The sequence below is a fragment of the Grus americana genome, chromosome 4 (genome assembly GCF_028858705.1).
Source record: "Grus americana isolate bGruAme1 chromosome 4, bGruAme1.mat, whole genome shotgun sequence".
NCBI lineage: Eukaryota > Metazoa > Chordata > Aves > Gruiformes > Gruidae > Grus > Grus americana.
Genome location: NC_072855.1, coordinates 34,096,437 through 34,119,377, shown reverse-complemented (window position 1 = coordinate 34,119,377; position 22,941 = coordinate 34,096,437).

The following is a 22,941-nucleotide window of genomic DNA, read 5'->3' as shown; positions in this document are numbered from 1 at the left end:
CAGATGAAAAGTGTGTGTGTGGAGAGTGGGAAATAAACCTAATGTTTGTGGAAGTACATAAGAAATCCTAATTCACCACTTTTGGGTATCATGATGAAATACCCTGTACGGAGTCCTTGCAATTAGCTAGGATCAAGCTGGCTGTAGAACTGAAGCAGAATATCTATGTATGCGTGGTCCTGTGTCTAGGTAAATTAACCTCCCCAAACGCATGTTTATTAGTCCAGTTTTACAGAGTCTAACTAACCTGACAACAGAGAGTCCCCAGTGCAAACCAGTACCTCTGCACAGCACTGCACGCAGCCGTGGGAAGACAGCAGATCCATGGATGGTGGGCTGAATGCCTATACACTACAGTATTCTACTGTACAATACACGTTTTTGTTTTATATCAGTGGCATTCCTTTGATTTTGGTAAATGCAGATAAATTGCAGAAAGATGCAGGGGAATGAAGTCATAGATATCTAGAAAGAGATATTTCTCTAGACAGCGAAATGATGGAATTGGGGGCAAGGCAATAAAATGAGACTAAAAAATAGAGTGTAATTTGAAAGATAGAAAGAAAAAAAAAAAAGTTTGATAACAGGAAAATGCTCACAAACTAATTTTTATTTAATTGAACTGATTTCTTCCCCCCCAAAATGACAACATGAAAAAGAAGCAATTTCAAGTGAAATACTCCAGAAGTATATTTGAAATCACAATTATGAAATTTCCCTTAATACAGAAAAAGCTCAAAATTCAGCAATTTAACAATTAGTTTACTTGAAAATATAGCAAAAATTCACTTTCCACCTAGGTATGGTTTCTGATAAAATCAGCAAACATACTCTTTGTCTAGCCCTACTCAGGATTCATTTCTTTGAGCTAAAGGCAAATAATTTAATCTTTTTTCATTTGCAACTGCACATTAGGAATATTACTTCTAAATTCCAGAAGGTTGTTCAGAATGTGGACATCAGTGTATGCTTGGCAATGGTAGCAAGGTATGAGGAACTATGAATCAGCTGGGAGTAACCCAATCTAAAAATGGCATTCTATGCGATAATGTAAAGAAGATAATTAAGTTTTCAACATTCATAAATTTAATCATGCTGATCTTTTATGTCCTGTTTATGTTGCCAATTATTTGAGAGGTATTTTCGTTCCTCTAAATATTGCAAATCATGATAAAATGCTTCTTATGGGAAAGAAAGTAATCCTTTGAAAGAAGGTATTAAGCAGCCCAACCAGCAACATAACATGTAGCAAACTGCTACTGGATCATATCTGGGCAATAAAGCAAAATGAACTCATGGGATAAGACCCCAGGTACTTCTGGGAGCACTGTGATTTAGCATTTGACAGGCACGCGCTATGCTGTTTGCTGACTTTGGCAACGCTTTTACGACACGTCATGCCAATAAAGCTACTATGCTAATGAACTTGTCTGAACATGAAAACGCGTATCACTTTCTACACTATGATGCTAATTTATGATGACCCTTTTTTTTATTTGCTTTACTACGGGGTGAAGAGAGAAAACCACTTTCTGTCACTAGCCCTAGCTGACTGTCCATAACAACTCATGAGTGTTTACTGGAGAAACCTACAACCATCTGTCAAGTGGCAAAATATCAGTTGGGAGAAAAATGTCCATTTTGTATGAAATACTCATTTTCTCTTTGCTATTCTTCTCTTCTTCTATCCTCCTCCTTAGTATAGTTATCTTAAAAGTGGATCACAATTCCAAACTGTTGCTATACCTTATCTGTTTTCTAGACAGGAAACCCAGATTTCATAGGCCCAATACTGCTTTTATGAGCCTAGAGATTGCCTTATCAAACTTCATGAGGAGTAAGTCAATAAATGGAGGAGGTCAATAAATATAACTATGACCTTCATTGACACATTTTTGTTGCTTCCTAAAATTTGATACTGAAACCACAGATATTGTTCAGGCTCACAAAATGTGTACTCGCCTCTGAGCTTCCATTACATACTTGCTAACAGTCTTTAACCATGCTATATATCCTTAATTAAATCCTGATGTTTTTAAAGTTCCCCGTGGCACAATCTAACCTTTCTATTGCCTCTTCTGCTTAATTTAGGGATAGTTTCTGTCCTTAAATTGGTTTCAAAATGATGAAATAGTGCAAAAAGGCTTGTACTTAGAAAAAAAAAACAAACCTTCCCAATAAACTGCAGTTTCATGCTCATTTATTCTAACCTTAAATGTTCTCATTATAAGCAAAATGACACAAGAAGACACATGAATGTGTAAAAAAATATGGATTATAACATAGTATGTGCATCTCCTTTTTTATTTTAATTTTATTATAATGCCTGAAAAAGCTCCATTTATTAAACTTGAGCCTGTTCTTGGTATATGCAGTGTTAGTTTACTCATTTCATGTTTGTATATAGTCACTGCCTCTTGTGGAAAACTGTGTGTATGTGTGTAAGAAAAAAATTGCAATACTTTAAAGTAAACCAAGAAAACCACTTTTGTCAAAGGGTCCGAAGGTATGAGTCATGTGAGGAGCTCTAAAGCTCTGTTGCCTGCAAGGGTAAGAGTCTCTGAACTATCCGGACTGGAATGGTGCTCATAAAAGTTCAACGATACACACAGATTTTGTCTTCTGATCAATGAGACTTACTGGACGTGAAACACAATGATACTAATAAACATTAACCATACAAATTCTGACTGTAGCTAGTGAGAGGACCGTGATAGCCAGGCACTCTGAGGACCCTGATTCAGTGCCCAAATATCTATTTCTTGAGAGGCAGTATGGGTCAGCTGCAGTGGTCAGTTCATAGCAGGATTAGGGAGCACTGGGGCAATCAAGTCCTACAATCGCAGGGAATCATGAAGCTGACAGTTATTCCAGAATGATTTGCGTATCCATTTTACCCATCCCCAGAGGGGAAAAAAAACCCCACCCACAACCAAGCAAAAAACAAACCCCCAAAACCCCACATCTCAGTAACATGATAGGATTCAAATAGGAAAAAAAATCCACCTCAGAAGTAATAATATGCCATAGGAAAAAGCTCTAATATCATTCCCCTGCTACTGATCTCTTCATCAAATAAAACCAGGAAAAGAATAAAGGTTTCTTTATAACCTGAAAGAAAACAAATGCTATTATAGTTATGAACTGTAGTTAGTCATGTTATCTTTGGATGATGTCTCTGACTTTCAATAAGATGTGCTTGAGTGTCCACACTGACTCTTTTTGCATAGAACAGAATTGCAATGTGCTGTTGTGATGAATTGACAATATTAGAGACTAGCAGGAACATTGATTGAAGAATAATAAACGAAATTCCAGAAATGGTTCCAAAGGACAGATATAAACAGCTGTAACATTAAACCTGGCTATCCTTCACTGCTACCATATGCCACAGGTGTGGAATAGGTAAAATTATGTAGTGACGGAGTGATGACAGGTCTGTATCCATACATCATTCCTATTGAATTGCATATGTGCACCTTTTATTTATTTAGGTATTTTTGTTATTACTCTTGGATGTGTTTCAGCAAGTTAGAATTTGTAATTGACCTAATGGAAACATTCAAAAAAAAAAAAAAAATCTGTTCCGAGAACATTTTGCTTATGCATTTGACATTTGCCTGTTTTTCTTCTTATTAGGAGTATTTTCATGAAAAACAGAGAACACAAGTTCATTCGGTTCCAAGATCTATTTCCCACCTAAAGTCAGAATCAATTCTATATTAACTAATTGAACTTCAATGGATTTTAAGTAGATTTTATAATTACAGAAATACTCTGCTTGATTCAGGAGAGAAGGTGAAACTGGCTGAAAGCCAGTTTAGCGCAGTCCTGCTCGTAGGCTAAATCCCAGTACAAGTTAAAATAGCCTCAGGCTTTCTGTAACTTGCACCAGATGGTAGAACCCCTTAGAGGCAATTACATTGGCAGGGATGACTGGAGCATGGTATGCTCCAAGTATAGTCCTTCCTGCCCCAGTACGTTTCCAATAAGCATTTCCTTAGCCAGGTTGCTGCAATGACAGCTTTACATTGTTCAGAGATTTCTCCCATGTGAGATAAATCCCTAGTTAGGCAGAACAGGTTTAATTCTGCTTAGAACTGCTAAAGCAATACACGGCCAACTTGGCTTACAGTAACAATTGGCCCCATACCATAGCTAATGAATAAGCAATAGTCCAGTTCTGTATGACATCAGTTTTGTGTGGCTTTTTTTTTTATTATTTTTAAATGATTCTATTTTTTCTACATCCTTGTAACAGTTCATACCTACAGATTATCTGTATGGAAAAATGATTTCTGGTACCCATCCTAAATTGCTTTTCCTTTAATTGCCATTCACATCCACTTGTCCAATTAGCACAGTTAGGCCAGAAAAAAACAAGCCCCCTCCTGAAATTTCAGGTTAGCGTTCAATGCAGCATTTCAACAGCCTGCTTTTCAGGCCTTATGGATCTAAGCTCTCAGCCTGTCCTCATAGCTCATAACCTTTAATCCTGACATCAATTTCAGTGCTCAGTTCAATTACTATAGTGCTGCGTTCTGAAAACTGGCAGAGGCTCAAGGGAAGTTTGTGAAAACTTGCAAGTTTCTCATTCATTTTCATTAGAAAACTCGTAAGACATACATTTCCTTCAGATGTTCACCAGAATTCCTCCCACTCATCAGTGAGGTATTGAATAGCACCTTTAGTCAGCGTGGTTGAAAAATCACAGAAAACTGCTCTGATTGTGTTACTGATTTCTACAGGTCAGCACAAGCCCTGCATGCATTTTCAAATTCCTTATAGGAGGCCTTGTGATTTTTATTTTTTTTTTACTTTAATCTAGTCTCTGGTGTGAATGTATGGCTCCAACACTAAAAGTCTTAAAAGGATGCTCACCAGAGTCTCTATTTTATGTATTGAAGGTTCATAACGTATTTTTAGATCAGAAGATTGTACTCCAACAGTTATTTCTACATAGCAGCCCTTTCAGAAAACAAAAAGTACAAGCTGAGGAGCTTTTATGGGCTAGAGATTCTGGCATATGAGAACATGTATTTTTGAATGGTGATTATTTCTGAGATGAAAAAACTGAGGAAAGTTTTGCAGTATTTTTTTAAGATCTTAGTTCCCCTGACAATTTTTCCATAGCCATTTATAAAATATACCTTCTCCCTACCATCTAAATATTCTGTCCTGAGCTTTAGGGCTTAGAAGAGCAAAACCAGAAGGGTGATTCACAGAGTGAAAATCTCATCTCAACTGACATGGTTGGGGTTAAAACCACACTTCTGTTTTTGAAAACAGTCCCCTCGCTACCTGTAGCTTACCAGAAACAGCAGCAAGACTTAATGACAGGCCATCTACACAGTTTGAGTCCTGGAGAAAGCAAGGTGCCACAGTTTCTGAAACAGAACCTAAACATCGTCTTCATAATTGTCTTCAGAAAAATGGATTACATATATCATAGAATGGTTTGGGTTGGAAGGAACCTTAAAGATCTTCTCATTCCAACACCCAACATGGGCAGGGACACCCTCCACTAGACCAGGTTGACCAAAGCCCCATCCAACCTGGCCTTGAACATTTCCAGGGATGGAGCATCCACAACTTCTCTGGGCAACCTGTTCCAGTGCTTCACCACCCTCACAGTAAAGAATTTCTTCCAGCCTGAAGGTATCAATGGCAATATTTGTCCAGCCTGAAGGTTGCTTTTTGTGACTCTGAAGCTGACAGAGATAGCATATTTTCTGGAAAGTGGGGCTTTTTTCTGTACCTGAGCTCAGCAAGGTACCTAGGCTTGGTCTCTGAAGACTTTTTTTGCTTTGGTCCATGAAGTGATACAGCTTGGCATTGATCTGAGGCTGTATTTCCCTATACATTTTTATAGCCTTATAGTATCATCCCACAGTATTTCAAGAAAACACATCAGACCCCTTGTTTGTATTCCACTGTTTCCTGGCCTCCCTGATACATTCTGTGCAGCACAAAAATGAAGTCTTCACCTTCGTTAACATCATGGGTCTCCACCTCATTATAAAACACTAATTTCCTCATTTCTTTATATTCACTATATGATACACTCAGCAGTGACATACACTAGCGAAGCCAGTGTTGTCTCAGCTTCACTTTTAGACAATACCAGCAGAGTTAGGGTTTTCTGTCATTTGCAGATCAAGCAAAGAATACTGAAAATGTATAATTTGTCAAATACACAAGTTGAACATTTTACTTCTAAAATGTATTTTTAAAAAAAATAATGCCAGCAGTGATTGTAAACACATACATCACTTACTACTGTTTTTTACTTGGTTTCATAATGAAAATCTAAAAAAAAATCACCCCTAACCCTGCAGACAAGTAAACAATTTCAACTAGAACTATCTAACTGTAAAGACAAATTAAACAAACAAGTTAATATTGCTAGTGTAATGTTTTCTGAATGGTAACAAGTAGGTAAAGTAACCCACATGGTTTCCAGAAAAACACGCTATAAGAAGGATATGCATATGTAACAACAGCTCTTTTCTTTCTTTCTTTCTCTTTCTTTCTTTCTTTCTTTCTTTCTTTCTTTCTTTCTTTCTCTTTCTTTCTCTTTCTTTCTTTCTTTCTTTCTTTCTTTCTTTCTTTCTTTCTTTCTTTCTTTCTCCCTGAAAGTTAAGATCTATGGGATCTTATGTATCATTCTCAGCTTATTAGTCTATAACTTTATGATATTTTAGCAGCTTGGCAAACTGGAATGCAATAATATTGTAAATTGTATTGATAGCCTTTTTATTCCTAAGCCTCATTTTTATTGTACCTGTAACTTGTACAAATTGGCACAAAAGTTCCTATTAGATTAGACAGCTAGATTGTTTGACATACAAAAAATATTAAATGTCACTGTATTTTGATAAACGCAAATCAATACCAGTTTGCTAGAAAATTCCTAGTATGTACTTCTCAGATTTCAGCCCTTTAAGAAGTCCTTTTTTTGAAGATAAAAAAAATTTAAAAATTGAGGACCTGATTTGAAAATAACTTGAAAGCAAGGTGTTACAATTTTGACACCCATTGGAAGCCTGTAGAGTTATTAATTCATCCTATACAATATTATATAAAACTCTTGGTCATTAACTACCATCAACATTTTTCAGGCAACAAATATATTCTTGTCGTTAAACATTTCAATCATAATACTATAACGGAGGCATGGTTTTGTGACATCATAACTGTTGGTCACTGGTAGTGAGCTGGTAATCACTGTTTGGGAAACCCTATGCTACAACACAAGCTATCTAATTTTTCACAAATGCAGGTGTCTTGCCTTTTTTTTTTTTCTTTTGAAAAAAATCTTCCATGATAGATGCATAAATGACAAGGGCATTTCTTAGCTGTGAATTTTACTTTCCAATTACAAAAAAAAAAGTGGTATTTCAAGATCATGGAGAAAGGATGCAGTAATATAACATAGGTGGGATGGATACAAGGCAACTTGAACACGGTAATTGTAAATTTTTACTTCTGCAACTAACAATTGGTTGTCTATTTGCAAGCTCCATATGTAATCAATAAACATTTGCATGTCACACTTGTCATAAATCTTCCCTTTATACTCTTTGTTCTGTCTCCTAGAGAACCCATTTTTAAGAAAAACTGTTCAAAAAATACTCAGATATTTTAAGTTGAAACTAAATGAACATTTTCACACTCTTAGAAAGGTGTTCACACACTATTTGTTTTTTGTTGAGTGGGTTTTTTTTTTTTCCTTGATAACAGGTTTTAGAAACATAGGTTTTAAGACGAAATGAGTATGACTTGCACAAGTTAAAGGAATCTTAGACATTAAGAATAATAATTTCATAGTCTGCTGGAGTATTTTTTTTTTAATTTCTCATTTAAGTGAAGAGAGTGTCTTTCTCTGAGAAAGAAACTACTTAGGGTGAACATATACAATCTGACTGGAGTAGAGGAAACTTTAATTACCTTTTACCTCTTTAGATTTAGCATGGGATGGACATTTCACTGGGATAACAAATTCTGTTCATTTACCTTCCCACTATTTTATACTGAGGAAGGGAGACATTTCTAGGGTGAAGTCACCAAGGTAGTCAGGCTTCCTTCCACTTCTGATAGAAAGCCAAAAGTCGTGGATGGAAGGAGTGTAGGGAACTGCTGGACAACTGTCCTAAGAAACAACATGTCAAGAGATCTGATTTCTTGAATTTGCATTGTTATTTTTTGATGTGGAGAGGCCTTTCTTTTTAGTCTCTTTTCTTAATCTTCTACTTAGTTCCTGCACAGTAAACACTGCCTTCTGGCTCCCTGTGACCACCTTAATCTTTCCCTTCCCTCCTTATATCAATATTATAGCTTTTTATCCTTCATCCTGTTCTTCTTTTAACCCAAAACCTTCATCTTTATAAGATATACCCAGAACATAAAACTTGCACCACAGAGTATATTAGTCCTGGTTTACATTTTGACTTATCCTGGCTTTCCGACTTCCTTTTCTCTCCTTTACAGATCACTTTTCTCCTGTGAGAATTTATTTCTACAATGCTTATTTATGCATTAAATCCCCTAAAATATTTTTTTTCCAATTCTGTCTTCCTGCTGGAAGGAACAAAGATGAAGTGGATCAATGCTAAAGAGTTGAGATAATAACTCAACATCAACAGATATGCATTTTCTTTCTCAGACATGGAGCACAACTATACAAGATTTTTTTTTTCATAACCCACTTGAATATCAAATTATGATATAAGCTACACAGAAAATTGTACTAAGAGGCATGTACCATACCTGCATTTAGAGACAACAGAGTACAGTCAACCACAAACCAGGTTTCAAGTTTTAAATAAAGCCTAAGTTCACTTAAATGCACATTTTTTCACTGTGGTGTTCAAAGAGAATGTATATCAGGTGATTTCTGTTCTGAGTCTCAAGTGATATGCTGCTTAGGATCAATATTTGTCTCATTAGTTGCAAGTTTAGAAATTGCAAGAACCTGTCGTTCCATAGGTCCTTGCAGACCTATCAAATTGCTTCACAAACCATGCATATCCTCCCCTACTCCAAAGATATATTTCAAAAGCAAAATGAGGTGTAAAGTTAAAGAGAGCAAATGAGCAAGCAAGCAGGAAGTGGATGTTATGAAGGAAAAATGGCACAATGATCGGAGTGCAACACTACACACAAATGTCTACATTAATTTTCTTCAAATCTGACAAAGTGCATGTACAATTGTTTTTGTATTTAACTGGTTGACTGCCTTTACAAGTATTTCCCACACTGTTACATGAACTTATTTGGCTATTATAAAAAAAAAAAAAATCCCATTCCTAGTGTGTAAAGAAGCGTGAGGAGATGAAAAAAAGGAAGTTTTTGCACCAATGTGTAGAGCTTGTGGTTAAGAATCAGCAGTCCCTATGCATAACAATTTATACTGGATGGTGAGGAAGTGAGAGAATACTGTCAGTTAAGGAGCAGGTTTTGCATGGCTGCATGTGGTTCAGGGAGCTACTGGCACTGTAAAAAAGAGATGAGTGTCCAAACTGAGACAACAGCAAAGAGAAACAGATGTTCGTGGATAGGAGCTACAGGGACACTGTAGATGCCGGGTCACAGAAAGTCACCTGGTTCATAAGCTTTTGCTAAATAACATCTATTACCGATGTCAAAGAGAATACAGAGCTAGACAGACTTTTGGTTTGATCTTGCGGGGCCTCTCTTATGTGCTTATGGTTACCTGAGATGCGTGGATATATCTTGGCCTCCACCTCACAGTCTATAAGGGTTCCCATACATCCTGTAAATGTCTTGAAGATATTAGGGTTCTCAATGTGACACTACACCACCCATGTTAATGAATTCAGACACCTGAATTTAGCCTTTGCTAAGTATCTCTGTAGACTTCAGTGACTGTAATTAGCTATATAACCAGGACCCAGCTGGTTGCTTGAGGTGTCTAGTGCCATTTGAGATGACCTAGACAAGTCCAGTGGTTGTGTCTATGACACAGGTTTGATGTCATGTCACATCTGACAGCTCTGTGGAGAGGTGTTAATACCTGAGTGCATCTCGAATGTCACGGGATGTTTAGTTATAAACCAACTGAATCAAGACCTCACTGAGAATAATGAGATTTAAATAAGGTAAATACACAGAGATGCTGAGAACTAGGTTTGCTCAAAAATGGATGGCTGCTGCCATTTCAGATATTCTAGACCATCTGAAATATATTTACAGGACAGGCAGATTTAACAAATGATTTCTGCTCTTCTGTACCAGTACGTGGTAGTTAGGTGTGATACCCTAGGACATCACAAAAAGAACTGGAGGCCTGACTTTGTGCAACCTATTGAATCTTTGAACTATACAGACAAATTCAGGTTTCTCTCACCCTAGATACTCAGGTCCTCCTTCTTTAGACAAATTTATTTTCTATATAAAAAAAATGATAAATTAATTTTAAGGTTTTAAGACATAAAACCACTTTTATGTATAACAAATTTCAGAGGGGAAACACCTCTGCAGAAAGAATTATATTTAAATTAAAACCACAACCAACACCTACAAATATTCCTGATACACAGTGTACATGTGCATTTCCATGTATGTGCGAGAGGTTTTTTTGTTAGTATATACACATGAAAAGTAGACTTGAAACATATTTTCAGAAAGGAGCAGAATGAGACATCTGAATCACTTACCTACAACTACAGGATCCTATTCTGTATCAGTTTCATAGGACACCATCATATTTTTGCTGATTGAAATCTCTTCTCTAGCTACTATGCAGGATGAATAAAGGTTGTAAATTCAGATCCTTATGAAACTAGTGATTTTTTGTTGTTATTCCATTTGTCTCAACGTTCATAAACAGAGATTTTTGTGGGACACCTACTCTGACTATAATATTAGCATAAAAGGATATATTTACATGGGCAAGCTGCGAAAAGAATGGAAGAGATTTGACCTTATTTGTGGGGGTTGCCTACATCCATTCTGAGGTCTGGAGTGTTTCCAGAAGGAAATAATCTGGACTAAGGAACAAGAGGTTAAGTAGCACCTCTTCAGAGAAGAAAGAGGATGGTGCAAGTAACATTCAGATCAAAACCCAAACAAGTCATCAATGAAATTTGTTTGTAAAAAACTCAAACAAATATGGTACTGAGATGTTTGAAGAGAAGGTTAATCTTCAAAATACACAAAATCATGTTTCTGTTCAGTATTGGTGGGTCCTCATTTAGTGTGAATATCTGCATTTGGTCATTATGTTTCAAGAAAGTGAAAAGAAAATGAAGATGCAAGACATGGTCAGGGATAAGACATGATTTAAAAGGAAAGACTGAAATAATTGGAGTTGTTTAGCCTGAAGAAAAAAGTGGGAAGGAGGAAGGGAGTGAAGACATAACAGCCTTCAGATATATACTTTTTTTTTTTTTCAAAACTAAAAGGAATAATCTGTTTTCTGTGCCCAAAATCAACCTAATAAGAAGTTAGAGACCTAAACATAAGCAAGTGAGATTCAGTGTAAATATCTGGGAGAAAAGTCCTGATTGTAAGCGTACTGAATCAATAAGAATAAATTGCCCAGGAAAGTTGCAGATTTTCTGTCATTGCAGAAATGCCAGAGCAGTTAGACAAATGTCTCTCAAATTACCTGAAGTAGGGGGATAGACAAGAAAACCTTTCATGTTCCCTATCAACGACACTCTTTAATATGTAGGTTTGAGAAATACTGAATTATATACTAAATTTTAATAAACAGATTGAGTAGAATTTCAGTTAAAAAAATGGTATGACTTGGCAATGCTGGCTAGTGGAAAAATTACACATAAAATCTTTAGCTCATTAGTCATTGTTTTGTCACCATCTTACCTTTCAAGATACTAACCATGATGCTACACAAGATGCTCCCATGTCGAGATAGCATGAGGTTCTTTGTGATCTCCAAACTGCATTGTTTGGCAGCTCACACTTGATATTTTAAGAGTCAACTCTCATCCTCAAAGCTTTCAATATCCACAAACTCCTTCTATTTTGTTGCTATAAAAAGTGTCAGTATCAAAAAATTCCATTAATTATACAAATATCTTGGGTTTAGAATGTGCATATTAGAATTACTGATTTAATAATCAGCAACAAAAGTGACATTTGCTGCTTTGCTTAATTTCATGTTTTTATAATGTGTTCTGTCTCATCCATTTTTTAATGTCAGTGTTCTATATGTATTAAATAATTAATGTACATTAATTTTCCACAAGTTTAATTTCAACCTTTAGTCTTTAGTTTTGTCTCTGATAATAGAACACCATATGAAGAAAAAAACCACTCAGACTTTTTCTACCAGTTTATGATAGAATACCTAAATAATGGAGGGTAGTGATATGGCATATCTATACTATGCTTTACACAATATAATTGCAGTTTAGGGTTGCATCTTTTCTAAAATTCCTTTCCCTCTAGGCTTAAGCTAGACTTATTAATACTTTAATGTAGAGATTGTGCAGGTGTGTGGCTTAATTACAAAATATGTTGGTTCTGATTGAATAAATTATATGACTGAATTCAACTTTGGATACGGAACAGTGCAAGTTATATTAAAAAGTCATTATATTTGGAAGTTGGAGCAAGATACTATAGCTGAAAGGTAATAGGATTAAATTAGCTTTGAGATTACAAGACTTTTAGCAGAATTTAGTAAATTAAGATTAACATGTGCATTTTATTATAATCCTCTCCTTTTTTCATTTCTTAGTTACTTTAGATGTCAATGAAATAAGACACATGAAAGACTCCCACACCAATTTGCACCATTGCACTTTGGCTCTGCTGAAGTTCATAAAATCGTTCTCCTGTGTCTCAGACACTGGTGAATCAAAGCTGAAACCATCATGTGGGCTACAATAAACTTTTTGTTCTTCTAACTTGTTTTCATCAATGATATTTTGTTTCCTACAGCTGCGTGTCACAGAAAATATGCAGCTGTCTTATACAGAGTTCCAAGTATTACTAATCTAAATGGTTAGCGCTATCTTCAAGGCATCATAAGAACAATCAATGAAGCCCAGGGAATTCTGTCTTTTATAAACAAGTGTTTAATACTTCAAGACTACTGAATGAGACTGTGCAAGGCTATGAATAATTGTACCTGAGGGCTTATACAATTTTAAAGACTGAGGAATATGTATGCTATCACAATATCTGCTATCTGCAGATACCTCTCAGCTCTACTGCAAGCCTTTCATGAATATTCTACAGTGCAAGTCTTGTTTTCTATTGCTCTGTGTGAAATCTTTTGTTTTGATTCTCTGTGCTTCCTTTCATGCTGATAAAGTGTTATGAGTGCATGAAATACTTCCCAAGTGACTAACATAATGTGCCCAATGCCAGTGAAGCTCTGAGTAAGCACATCCCTTTTGCTGAATGCAAAAAGGGACATATCAGTAACAGCATTATAAACTACACTTTTTAACAAAAAATAATATAATAGCAATGAATCAACCTTGCATGAATTGCAAATAAATCATTGGAGTTAGGAACTCAGAGCCATGCCCAGAAGATTAAATTTATTCATACTGTTCTTTACCTATCTTTTTTATTCATTATGTATCATCAAAATGACATGTAATGTCTCAGTCATATTTCTGGTATATGTCTGCCAATTTTTTAGGCAAATCCTTCAGACTTTTCTTAGATAATAACTTTTGTTGAAGGAAATGCGAGCATTTACCTGAGTAAAACCTTCCACACTTGCTCTTATTAAACACAGTGCAGCTGTCCTTAGAGACATAGCTCGTTACCTGACAGATCATCGGACATGATTTTACAGATGTGTGAGCAGACATGGAAAACATCATCCAATACGCATATGAGCCCTCTGTAGATACTGGCACCAGCAGCCACTGGGACACATCATGTCAGTACCTCGCATAGTTTATTTATGATACCTTCCATTAACACTGCTGGATCAGATTTGTTCAAATAACTTCTAGTTTGCATGCATGCAATATTTGTGAGTGGACTTCTGTAAATGCATATGTTCTAGGTTTCTCTCAAAAGTTCAGCCAATTCACTCTAGCCTTAAGACTTGATTTATTGTGCACATAAATGCTTTTGTACGTGTATATATGAATTTTGTGTGCCTATGTATGAGAGGCCTAGGCAAATCTTCCCTAAGGAATTATTTACACTTTGCTGGCACAGATCATAGTATAATTACATATTATAACATATTTTGAATTATGTTTAAGGCCATGTAACAGATGGTGAAAGTCAATGCCACTGTAATGACTAAAATGGAGGTACTCTGATTTACAGATCTAGTTATTGTCAATTTGTTGGCTGTAGTCAACATGTGGAAGCCTCTTTAAAGCAATATTAACATAAATAAGAACAGACATGTACCCCAGATTGCTCCTTCTCTAATTCACTGTGATTCAAGAAGAGGTAAAAATTCTAACTTAGAAAAGCAAGGAAAAGTTTAAGTAACTAAAATCTAAACCATCACCAGTATCTTCATATGGAAACCCAAAATTTAGGATTCTCTACCTTCCTGGTTTTCTTTGAATTATATACTGCTCCCCTCACAATCAGTTAGGATGTAGTCAGAAAAGATCACAGTGTGTAGTGAAGGTTCCTATTGCATGGAATGAACTACAAAGGTAATCAATTAATTTAATTTGTTTCATGATTTATCTATTTTTGAACACTTACAATTTTCAACAACAAAATGTGGGATTCAGATAACCAAAAGAGTTACACCCCTTCCAAACAGGCTGTATTCAAAAGATATGCAGTCTCTGAACTCTGAGGGATGCTCCAGTGACTTGCTCATCTCCACCCTTGCAGAAAGTCACTGCAGAAACCTGGATGGGTGTGACCTACAGGAAACAAATTGACCCGTTCAGAGAAGTGACCCCCCCACCTGAAATAATCAGTTCTTACTGAGTGGTAAAGAGCTCAATTATTGTAATCAGTGAATGCCATTTTTAAACTTAAATTCCTGCTCATCCGCAAAAAAATCATGTCTCTGGAGCACTGTTTTTCTGCCAGATCACAGGGATGAAATATCAAACCAGAAAAATCAATGTTCTTTTCCCATTTCATACATGCTTCAGACCCTGCATTTACTTCTTTCTGTCCAGAGAAGCAAAGAGAGAAAGCAGCTGGCTCTACACCAAGTTTCTTCTGCCATAGTGTCATGTCCCACCTGTGGGGAGAGGCAGTGACTCAGATTCGCAAATCCCCTCGGTGTGGACTAAGGTGAGATAACACTCAAGGTCCGTACACAAGCATCGACTTTAATAGGAACATAGAGAACAAATATTCTGTTAACGCTGGCACTCTCACAGTTAAATCTACCTGGGCTATGCGGCTTTATGGGAAATCAAGGTAGGCCTTGCGTTACTTGGCAGCTTTGAGGGAAAGGAGAAAGAGAGAGAGAGGAAAAGAGATCAGCAGTCCCGGATCCAGTGTCGGACCTGCCGACGGGGCGTAGTCAGTATAGAGCGAGTTCCTCCTCAGAGTTGTACCTATTCCTGTTTATTGGCCCCAGTTCTAGGAGTGGTTGAGACACCAGTACTTTTCCACAATGTGGAAAGCATAAGGTGACCTTTTAAGGGCAAATCAAGAGGAGTGACACCAGGCCCCTCCCCATGGCTTCCCTTTAGTCCTTGTCTCGGGCCTTGGCTGGGCTCACAGCACAGTCACTTGGGGCTCGTCCCCTACATATAGGACCTCTGGATGTTCTTCTTCCGAAAACCTTTTTAATATGAGTCTGGATAAACGATCGGGAATCCCAGAAGAGAGCCGGTCTGCAGTACTCCTTTCTTCAGTCTCAGCTGTGTTATTAAGGTGCACTTGGATGGAAATGGGGTGTAAATGTTCACTGACTCAGGTCTGTGTTATTTTGGTAGTATGTGTAAACTTCAATCCCCAGCTAAGAATCAACCACACTCAGCGGGATATTGAAATTCGTAACAGAATAACAAAAGAACTAAGCAATGTTGATCTCAGCCTGTGCCTTGGTAGTTTACTGTTTTATTGCTGTTTGCAGCTTTCATTGCAGTTTTGCTCAAAGGCTCCTTTACCAAATCAAACCCTATTCTGTCTGGCTGTATAAGAAGAACACAATATATATAACTAAAAAAACCCACGGAACAATCAACCTGATGGCCATCACTCATTTGTTAGTTCCATGGTACTTGGTTGTAAAATAGTCTGTCCCCAGCATCCCCTTTTTCTAACCATTCTAATTCTCCTTCAGCACAATATCTCCCAAAGTATATTTAACAATGCCTCTCTGCTCCCAGATCACTTATTATTGCCAGCTTGGGTGAATTCATCACATGTCCCTCTGGTTTTATTTATTTGGAACTATAAATAGATATACATATACACAGAGAGAGACACAACAGCTTACATTTTACACTAGATTTGATGGTGCTTTTAATTAGGTCAGTTAACAAAAAGTTCAATAGCAAGATAGACTGCTTTTTATTTTCTATACATATTTTCCATACTATGTGGAATTATAAATGCTAAAACCAATTTGATATCAAACCATAGTCCATACTAGTAGAAAGGCAAAGTCAAAGCTCAGGGTAGAAGGGCTGGTGGGATAAACATTAAATTTTTGCTTGTTAATTCTAACATTTTGGACTCCTAGTCTCTAAAATAAAAAGCGCATCAAAACCCAAGATGTGTACAGCCATGATAATCTTATACTTGACAGCAGGCCACTCTTATTCAAAACATTGGTATTTCCAACCAAAGGGGTCCTGATCTTAAATCTATGATTAACAGAAATATGTAATTTTTTTCTCCATACTAAAGGGACACAAACTCATATTGAAGTAAATCTACTAATTAATGTTGACTACATAAGACCAGCTTCATATCCCATATAAATTAGTAGATCAGAGTCACCTAGTTGAACTTTCTGTATAGGAGACAGAATCTCAACAATGCTAAAAGCATATCAGTTAATGAAATGTCAAAACAACACAGTCTGAAGAGAAATACAGGACTTCGAAAGGCATAGACAGCCATTAGAAAAAAACCACCACATTATTTTTGTTGAAAAGAATTATTTTGCTCTTGTCTTTTAATCCTTCCTTTGTGAAAATGTCAAACAGCACTAAAGACTAGAAATTGAACAAATCACAGAAATTTCAGTTTTCCCCAGAATTGCTCTACACATTTTTAGTGATGTGGTTGGCTGTTACAGTGTATGATGTAATATACAATATCAAAAGCAAAATAATTATATCCAGCTAAAAGCTGAGCACTATCACTCAGATATATCTAGGATTTAGGTATACTGGGATGACCATAAAATCTAGTACGAAAAGCATTGTGTGAATGTATGTGTCAGATATCTGTGCTGTACTGAAGCTGTTTCACCTCTTTTTCGCACTTGGCTCTGATGAGAAATGCATATCACACAGAGCAAAAGTTCTTTTGCAAATTTCTTGAGATTATCTGAAAAAAAGCTTCAGCTCAGAGAAATCACTTTATAAATAACAACTGCTTATTTCCTGAGCAATGGTCACTTTATTAAATCCAGCTCCTCCATTTCAGAATTCATTTCTGTGCAATTCAAGAACTTCTTCCACGGCCACGACTGTCCTCCAATGTATATTTGTCTGAATTTAATGTCTGCTTTAAAACAAAGTAGAACTCCAACTAATATTAACTCTAGGCATGAAATCTGTTAGAGTGGACTCACTACGATGACAACAACGACGACGACAACGAGGACTACTACTACTACTACTACTAATAATAATAATACAAGGATCACTTGACTGTGTATGACATTCTAAAAGCAGCTTATGAAAACCTGCTGAGTAAGCTCAATTGGTTAATAGGGACCAAGTTCCAGGATACTAAACTCAGCTCACTTTTCCTGATCACAGGAGTGAAATTTCCTGTTTATTTCAGTGACATCTCTAAAAATTCAATTATCTATGCATTTAATAGTTTATGCATGCATGCAGTTTATATTTTCAGAATGTTTTGGAAAAAAAGAGCAGACATTACAGACAATTATGTGCAACATGCAAATAATTTCAATTTTCTTTTCAGACCAAATCTGCCAGACAGATGGCCCTGGAAACATCATCGTTGACTAAAAATCAGATACTCAAATGATACAGAAAGAGAAGCAAACAAATTATCATTGTCAAAAAGGGGCTCAGGAACATTTCATGCACCAACAATCACAAGGTTAAGAATAAACCTGTAAATGTAGGTAAGCAATACTGATATATGAGAAGATTCTGGCCTTTTTGTGTTTTGTTTTGGTTTTTTTAACAATGATTTCCAGCAAGAACAATACTGAAAACTAGAAATCATTCCAATTCATATTTGGGTACTATTTTCTGAAATGCCTAGACGCTGCAGTCAGCAAGAGTTCTACCACTGCCTTCCTAAGTAGGGGATTACAAGCACTGTAACCCTTAGCTCTTGCAGGGGGCAAAAAACCCCCAAGCAACCCCCCCCCCCAAAAAAAAAACCAAACCCATCACCAAAAAAACCCAGAACAGTGATGGGAAACCACAAAATTAAGGAAAATGAATCCATGATTATTGATGACACTCAGCCAAAATCTGTTTTTGTAAGTGACTTGAAGTCACGCTATATTTCTTGAGGGGAGGGGTGTTCAGGGAATGATTAAGCTTTAGGGAGATGCTCTCTAGAGCTCTTGCAGGTATGCAACATGAGGCTACACAGTGAGTCCACCTTGTGATCCCTTCCACAGAGGGTGAGGTGCAGTGAAGGTAGAGGTACTGGACTTTTTGCACCAGTGTGTTAGCCCAAATAGTTTGTGGGGTCTTCTGGTTCATGACAAAGAGGAGGTGGCATAAGCAGTGCCCTGTGTGCAGATGCCAGTCACAACGTGCACCTCCCTTCTGGGAGTCAAGCCACCAGTAGAAAGACATAATAAATGAAAAGGTTGAAGAAAAGAAAGCAAACATAGTTCAGCAAGTATCAAGCAGGTAAGGAGACATCTGCTTTAGAAGAACGTCGGTAAATTCTTCCTGTGCCTACATGCGCAGAGCTCCTCAGCAATTTCTGACCCAGAGAGCTGCTAGGCAGCGTGCATTCAGCCAGTTTCCCTGTTTCCAAGCCACGCCAGGTCTTCTGCTTGAATGTAAAAAATTAAAAACAAGTTTAAGAGAGGTGTAAGAATATCAAAGCTGTTACTAATCAAATGAGTCCTTCAAACCAATGCTATTTCTACCAGCTGTTGAATATTAAATGAGGCAAGACACAGACATGACTGAGAGATTGAAGCCTTGTCCTTCTAATCAGTGCCTGGAGGAAGACAGTTTCCGGCCACTGAAGTAGTCAACCAGTACCTGACAAGCTATTCATTAAAACAGAACAGTCTATTAATGTCTATCCTTGTTTCAAGGTTACCATATAAATCAAATTACAAAACCCGAGACCTTTAGGAAGATGAGTAGAGCAACTTGATCCAGAAAAATGGCAAGCTGTAAGAATTCCTCCAAAAAAAAATCCAACCGAACCCTGAAATATAACAATAATCTCCACATAATTGACATGTCTGATGTCCAGGAAGGTTTAACAATGAAGTTTTAATAAATTGTTACTAAATAGCACTAAAACCAAAGACTGTTCTTAGATGATACCACCTGTTTCTCTTAAAGGAAAATTGTTCTTGAGAAATCTACAGCAGGAAAATACTAATAAGTGTCAACAAATATTAATCTACCATGAACTTTGAAGAGAAACTGTGTTCCATAGAACATGCCAATCCTCACAGCTACTGCACAGAATTGTGATCTTTTCGCAGTAACTAAATTTGTTTTCTTCAGTGGGTCCTAGCAGCTGAAGTGTGTTACAGTCTTGTAGTGCAAAAGTGAAAGATATTTCTGCCAACATTTGTGGCCAAAAGCTACATTAAATATGGTCAATTACTTTCATTCAGCATGAAAAAAAGAGAATGGCAAGTCAGTTTTCTACAGAACAATGAAGCTCTTGTGCCTACAGGCTACATGGAACATAACTTGCAGCAGAGCGAGGAAACTGGACTTTAAAAAGTACATTTATTTTCTCAAAACACCTGACAATTATCTGTAATCCAACTACTTTGCTAAAAATCCAGTTGATGACAACCTTAAAATGGTTATTATTTTTCAGTGCCATAGATATACCTGGTTACAACTATTATTGACAAGCCCACTAATGTGTTTATAACTTTAATAGCATTGGCTGTTCCTGGAATGGTATTTTACACACCTGGAAAAAAAAAAAAAACCCAAAACCAAACAACTTGTAGTAAACCTCAAGGACTTCAGACTGCATAAATAATATTTAGTAGATGTTCTGTAAGCTGCATTGTTTTTCAGTTATTTTTGTCTGACTTTGTGAAATACATCTTCCAGGCAGCTGCCTTAGCTTTGAGCTTCTACACAGATAGTAAACTTCTGTTCTCCTGACTAGGGCTATATGATCTCACCTGAGGTTATGTCACCAGCATCTTTCTTTGCAGATCCAAGGTGGGACAATATATGTTCTATTTCAATGCTGAAACAATGAGAGTTGGCTGAATATCAAACCATTTACTTGAGCTAGTTTGTTCAAACATCAACACTTGTGGATGATCTTTTTCAGAGTTTGCTTGGGCTATGCATGTCTTTTGGATGTGTAAAAATTGTTCTGTAAATCAGGAAATAAATGTCTCATTCATGAGAATGCAAGCTTTTTTTTTCTTTTTTTTTTTTCTTTTCTGGTAGGCCAATTATATCACAAATATTCTGAAATGCATATAAATCATAGAATCATAGAATGGTTTGGGTTGGAAGGGACCTTAAAGACCATCTAGTTCCAACCCCCCTGCCATGGGAAGGGACACCCTCCACTAGACCACATTGCCCAAAGCCTCATCCAACCTGGCCTTAAACACTTCCAGGGAGGGGGCATCCACAACCTCTCTGGGCAACCTGTTCCAGTACCTCACCACTCTCACAGTAAAGAATTTCTTTCTAACATCTAATCTAAATCGACCCTCCTTCAGCTTAAACCCATTACCCCTTGTCCTGTCACTACACTCCCTCATAAACAGTCCCTCACCATCTTTCCTGTAGGCCCCTTCAGGTACTGGTAAGCTGCAATTAGATCTCCCTGGAGCCTTCTTTTCTCCAGGCTGAACAACCCCAACTCCCTCAGCCTGTCCTCACAGGAGAGGTGCTCCATCCCTCTGATCAGCTTCGTGGCCCTCCTCTGGACTCTCCAACAGCTCCATGTCCTTCTTGTACTGGGGTCCCCAGAGCTGGACGCAGTACTCCAGGTGGGGTCATAGTAACAAGGAAAATGTTTAGCCAGACTTGAAGCTTTAATACTATGGATTAAGTGTAGGTAAAGGTGAAGAGGGTTGTTTGTAGATTATCCAAGACAGCATGTCAGGACTAGGAACTGAAAGAAAGCCTGTGCAGCACTGAGAGGAAAGAAGTTTTGTGATTTTGAGACTACTGAGAGCTATATATCATCAATGTCTATGCTGAACATAAGTAGATGTCAAATAAATGTATACAGTAAATTGTACTACAAGATCATGAAAGAGTCATCTAGGTCTAGCACCTACTGTGGAAATAGCAAAGAAGCTCTAATCAAGGTCAAGCCAAACGATATTAACTCTTTCCTAGCCAGCAAGTAAAATTACTCTCCTACAATCTTTCTTCTAAACATGTTTAATGTTTATGTAAACAACTCATAGGCTATAAGATAAACGATTTTTCAGAAGGGCTAGGATGTGATCTAAACATTTATCCAAAATACACACATGAAAGGGTACTACACGTTACTAATTTTATATATAATATATATATTTTGCAGATGAGCTAAACATTTTTGCCTTTTCTTAAAACCACAAAAAGGCACATAAAGTTAGCTGATTTTGACTTATAAGAGAAAACTGTTTACTCTAGAGTCTAGGCAACTTAGCCAAGCCAAAAATCTGAATCCAATTTAAAAAGCAAATAGCAGACCAAATATATCATTAGCTGAGGAAGCATTCTAGCTGCTCAACCAAGTCAAAAAATAACCTCCTAAAACTTGAAACAAAAACATATTAATATAGGAGTGTTATACAGAAAACATCCATTACACGGATCATACCAAATAAACCATTATACTGTCCTCAGAGGTCCCAGTCTGCATAGCTAAATTAAAGCAGGGATTTAAAAATGCTGAAAACCTCTTCCAACTAGTCTGATTTGGACAGACTAAATCAGATGTAAACAGCTTTTAATACTGTTTGCAAGGAAAATTTATAGTAGCCAATTATATTTCCAAATGCTATAAAATATATATGATGAAACTGAAATATCAGCATTTCCAGACTATTTCCTTACTGCTCTTATAAATGCTTTCTAAGCAATCTCACAAACAACCAGGACATTGAAAAGACAATTAAGTGTTCTATATTTAAAATAAAAATAAACAAAATCTTCCTCTCAACCTGTAAACACACAAAACCTTCATTGTGGCTTCATATCTTATAAAGGTCTGGTCTTTTCAGATCAAGTGGGGGTTTTTGGTTGGTTGGTTGTTTTTTTTTTTTTTCAGACTAACTCTGTTGTCTTACAGATAGACCAAATGCTACAGCCATTAGGTTGTAGAATAGGTTTCAAGTACCATCTTTTTCTGAGAGAATTTTTCTTGTGTCTGAGAAACTTCCCAGTGAAAACTTCCTGACAAATAATATATTTCAGACAAGTTACTGCTTACTGGTGTTCCAACTAGCTCTGTTAATGATAGCATGCTAGTGAAAAACAGACCTGGATCAAAGACAAGTATGAAATCATTTATTACAGCCCACTTGGTTTTATTACCAATATATTCTCTAGTCAAAAAAGAAAAAGAAAAAACCCCACCATCACCACCTTCCCCAAAACCTGAAAGCATAATGGACTGTACTAGAAGGCCTAAAACTGA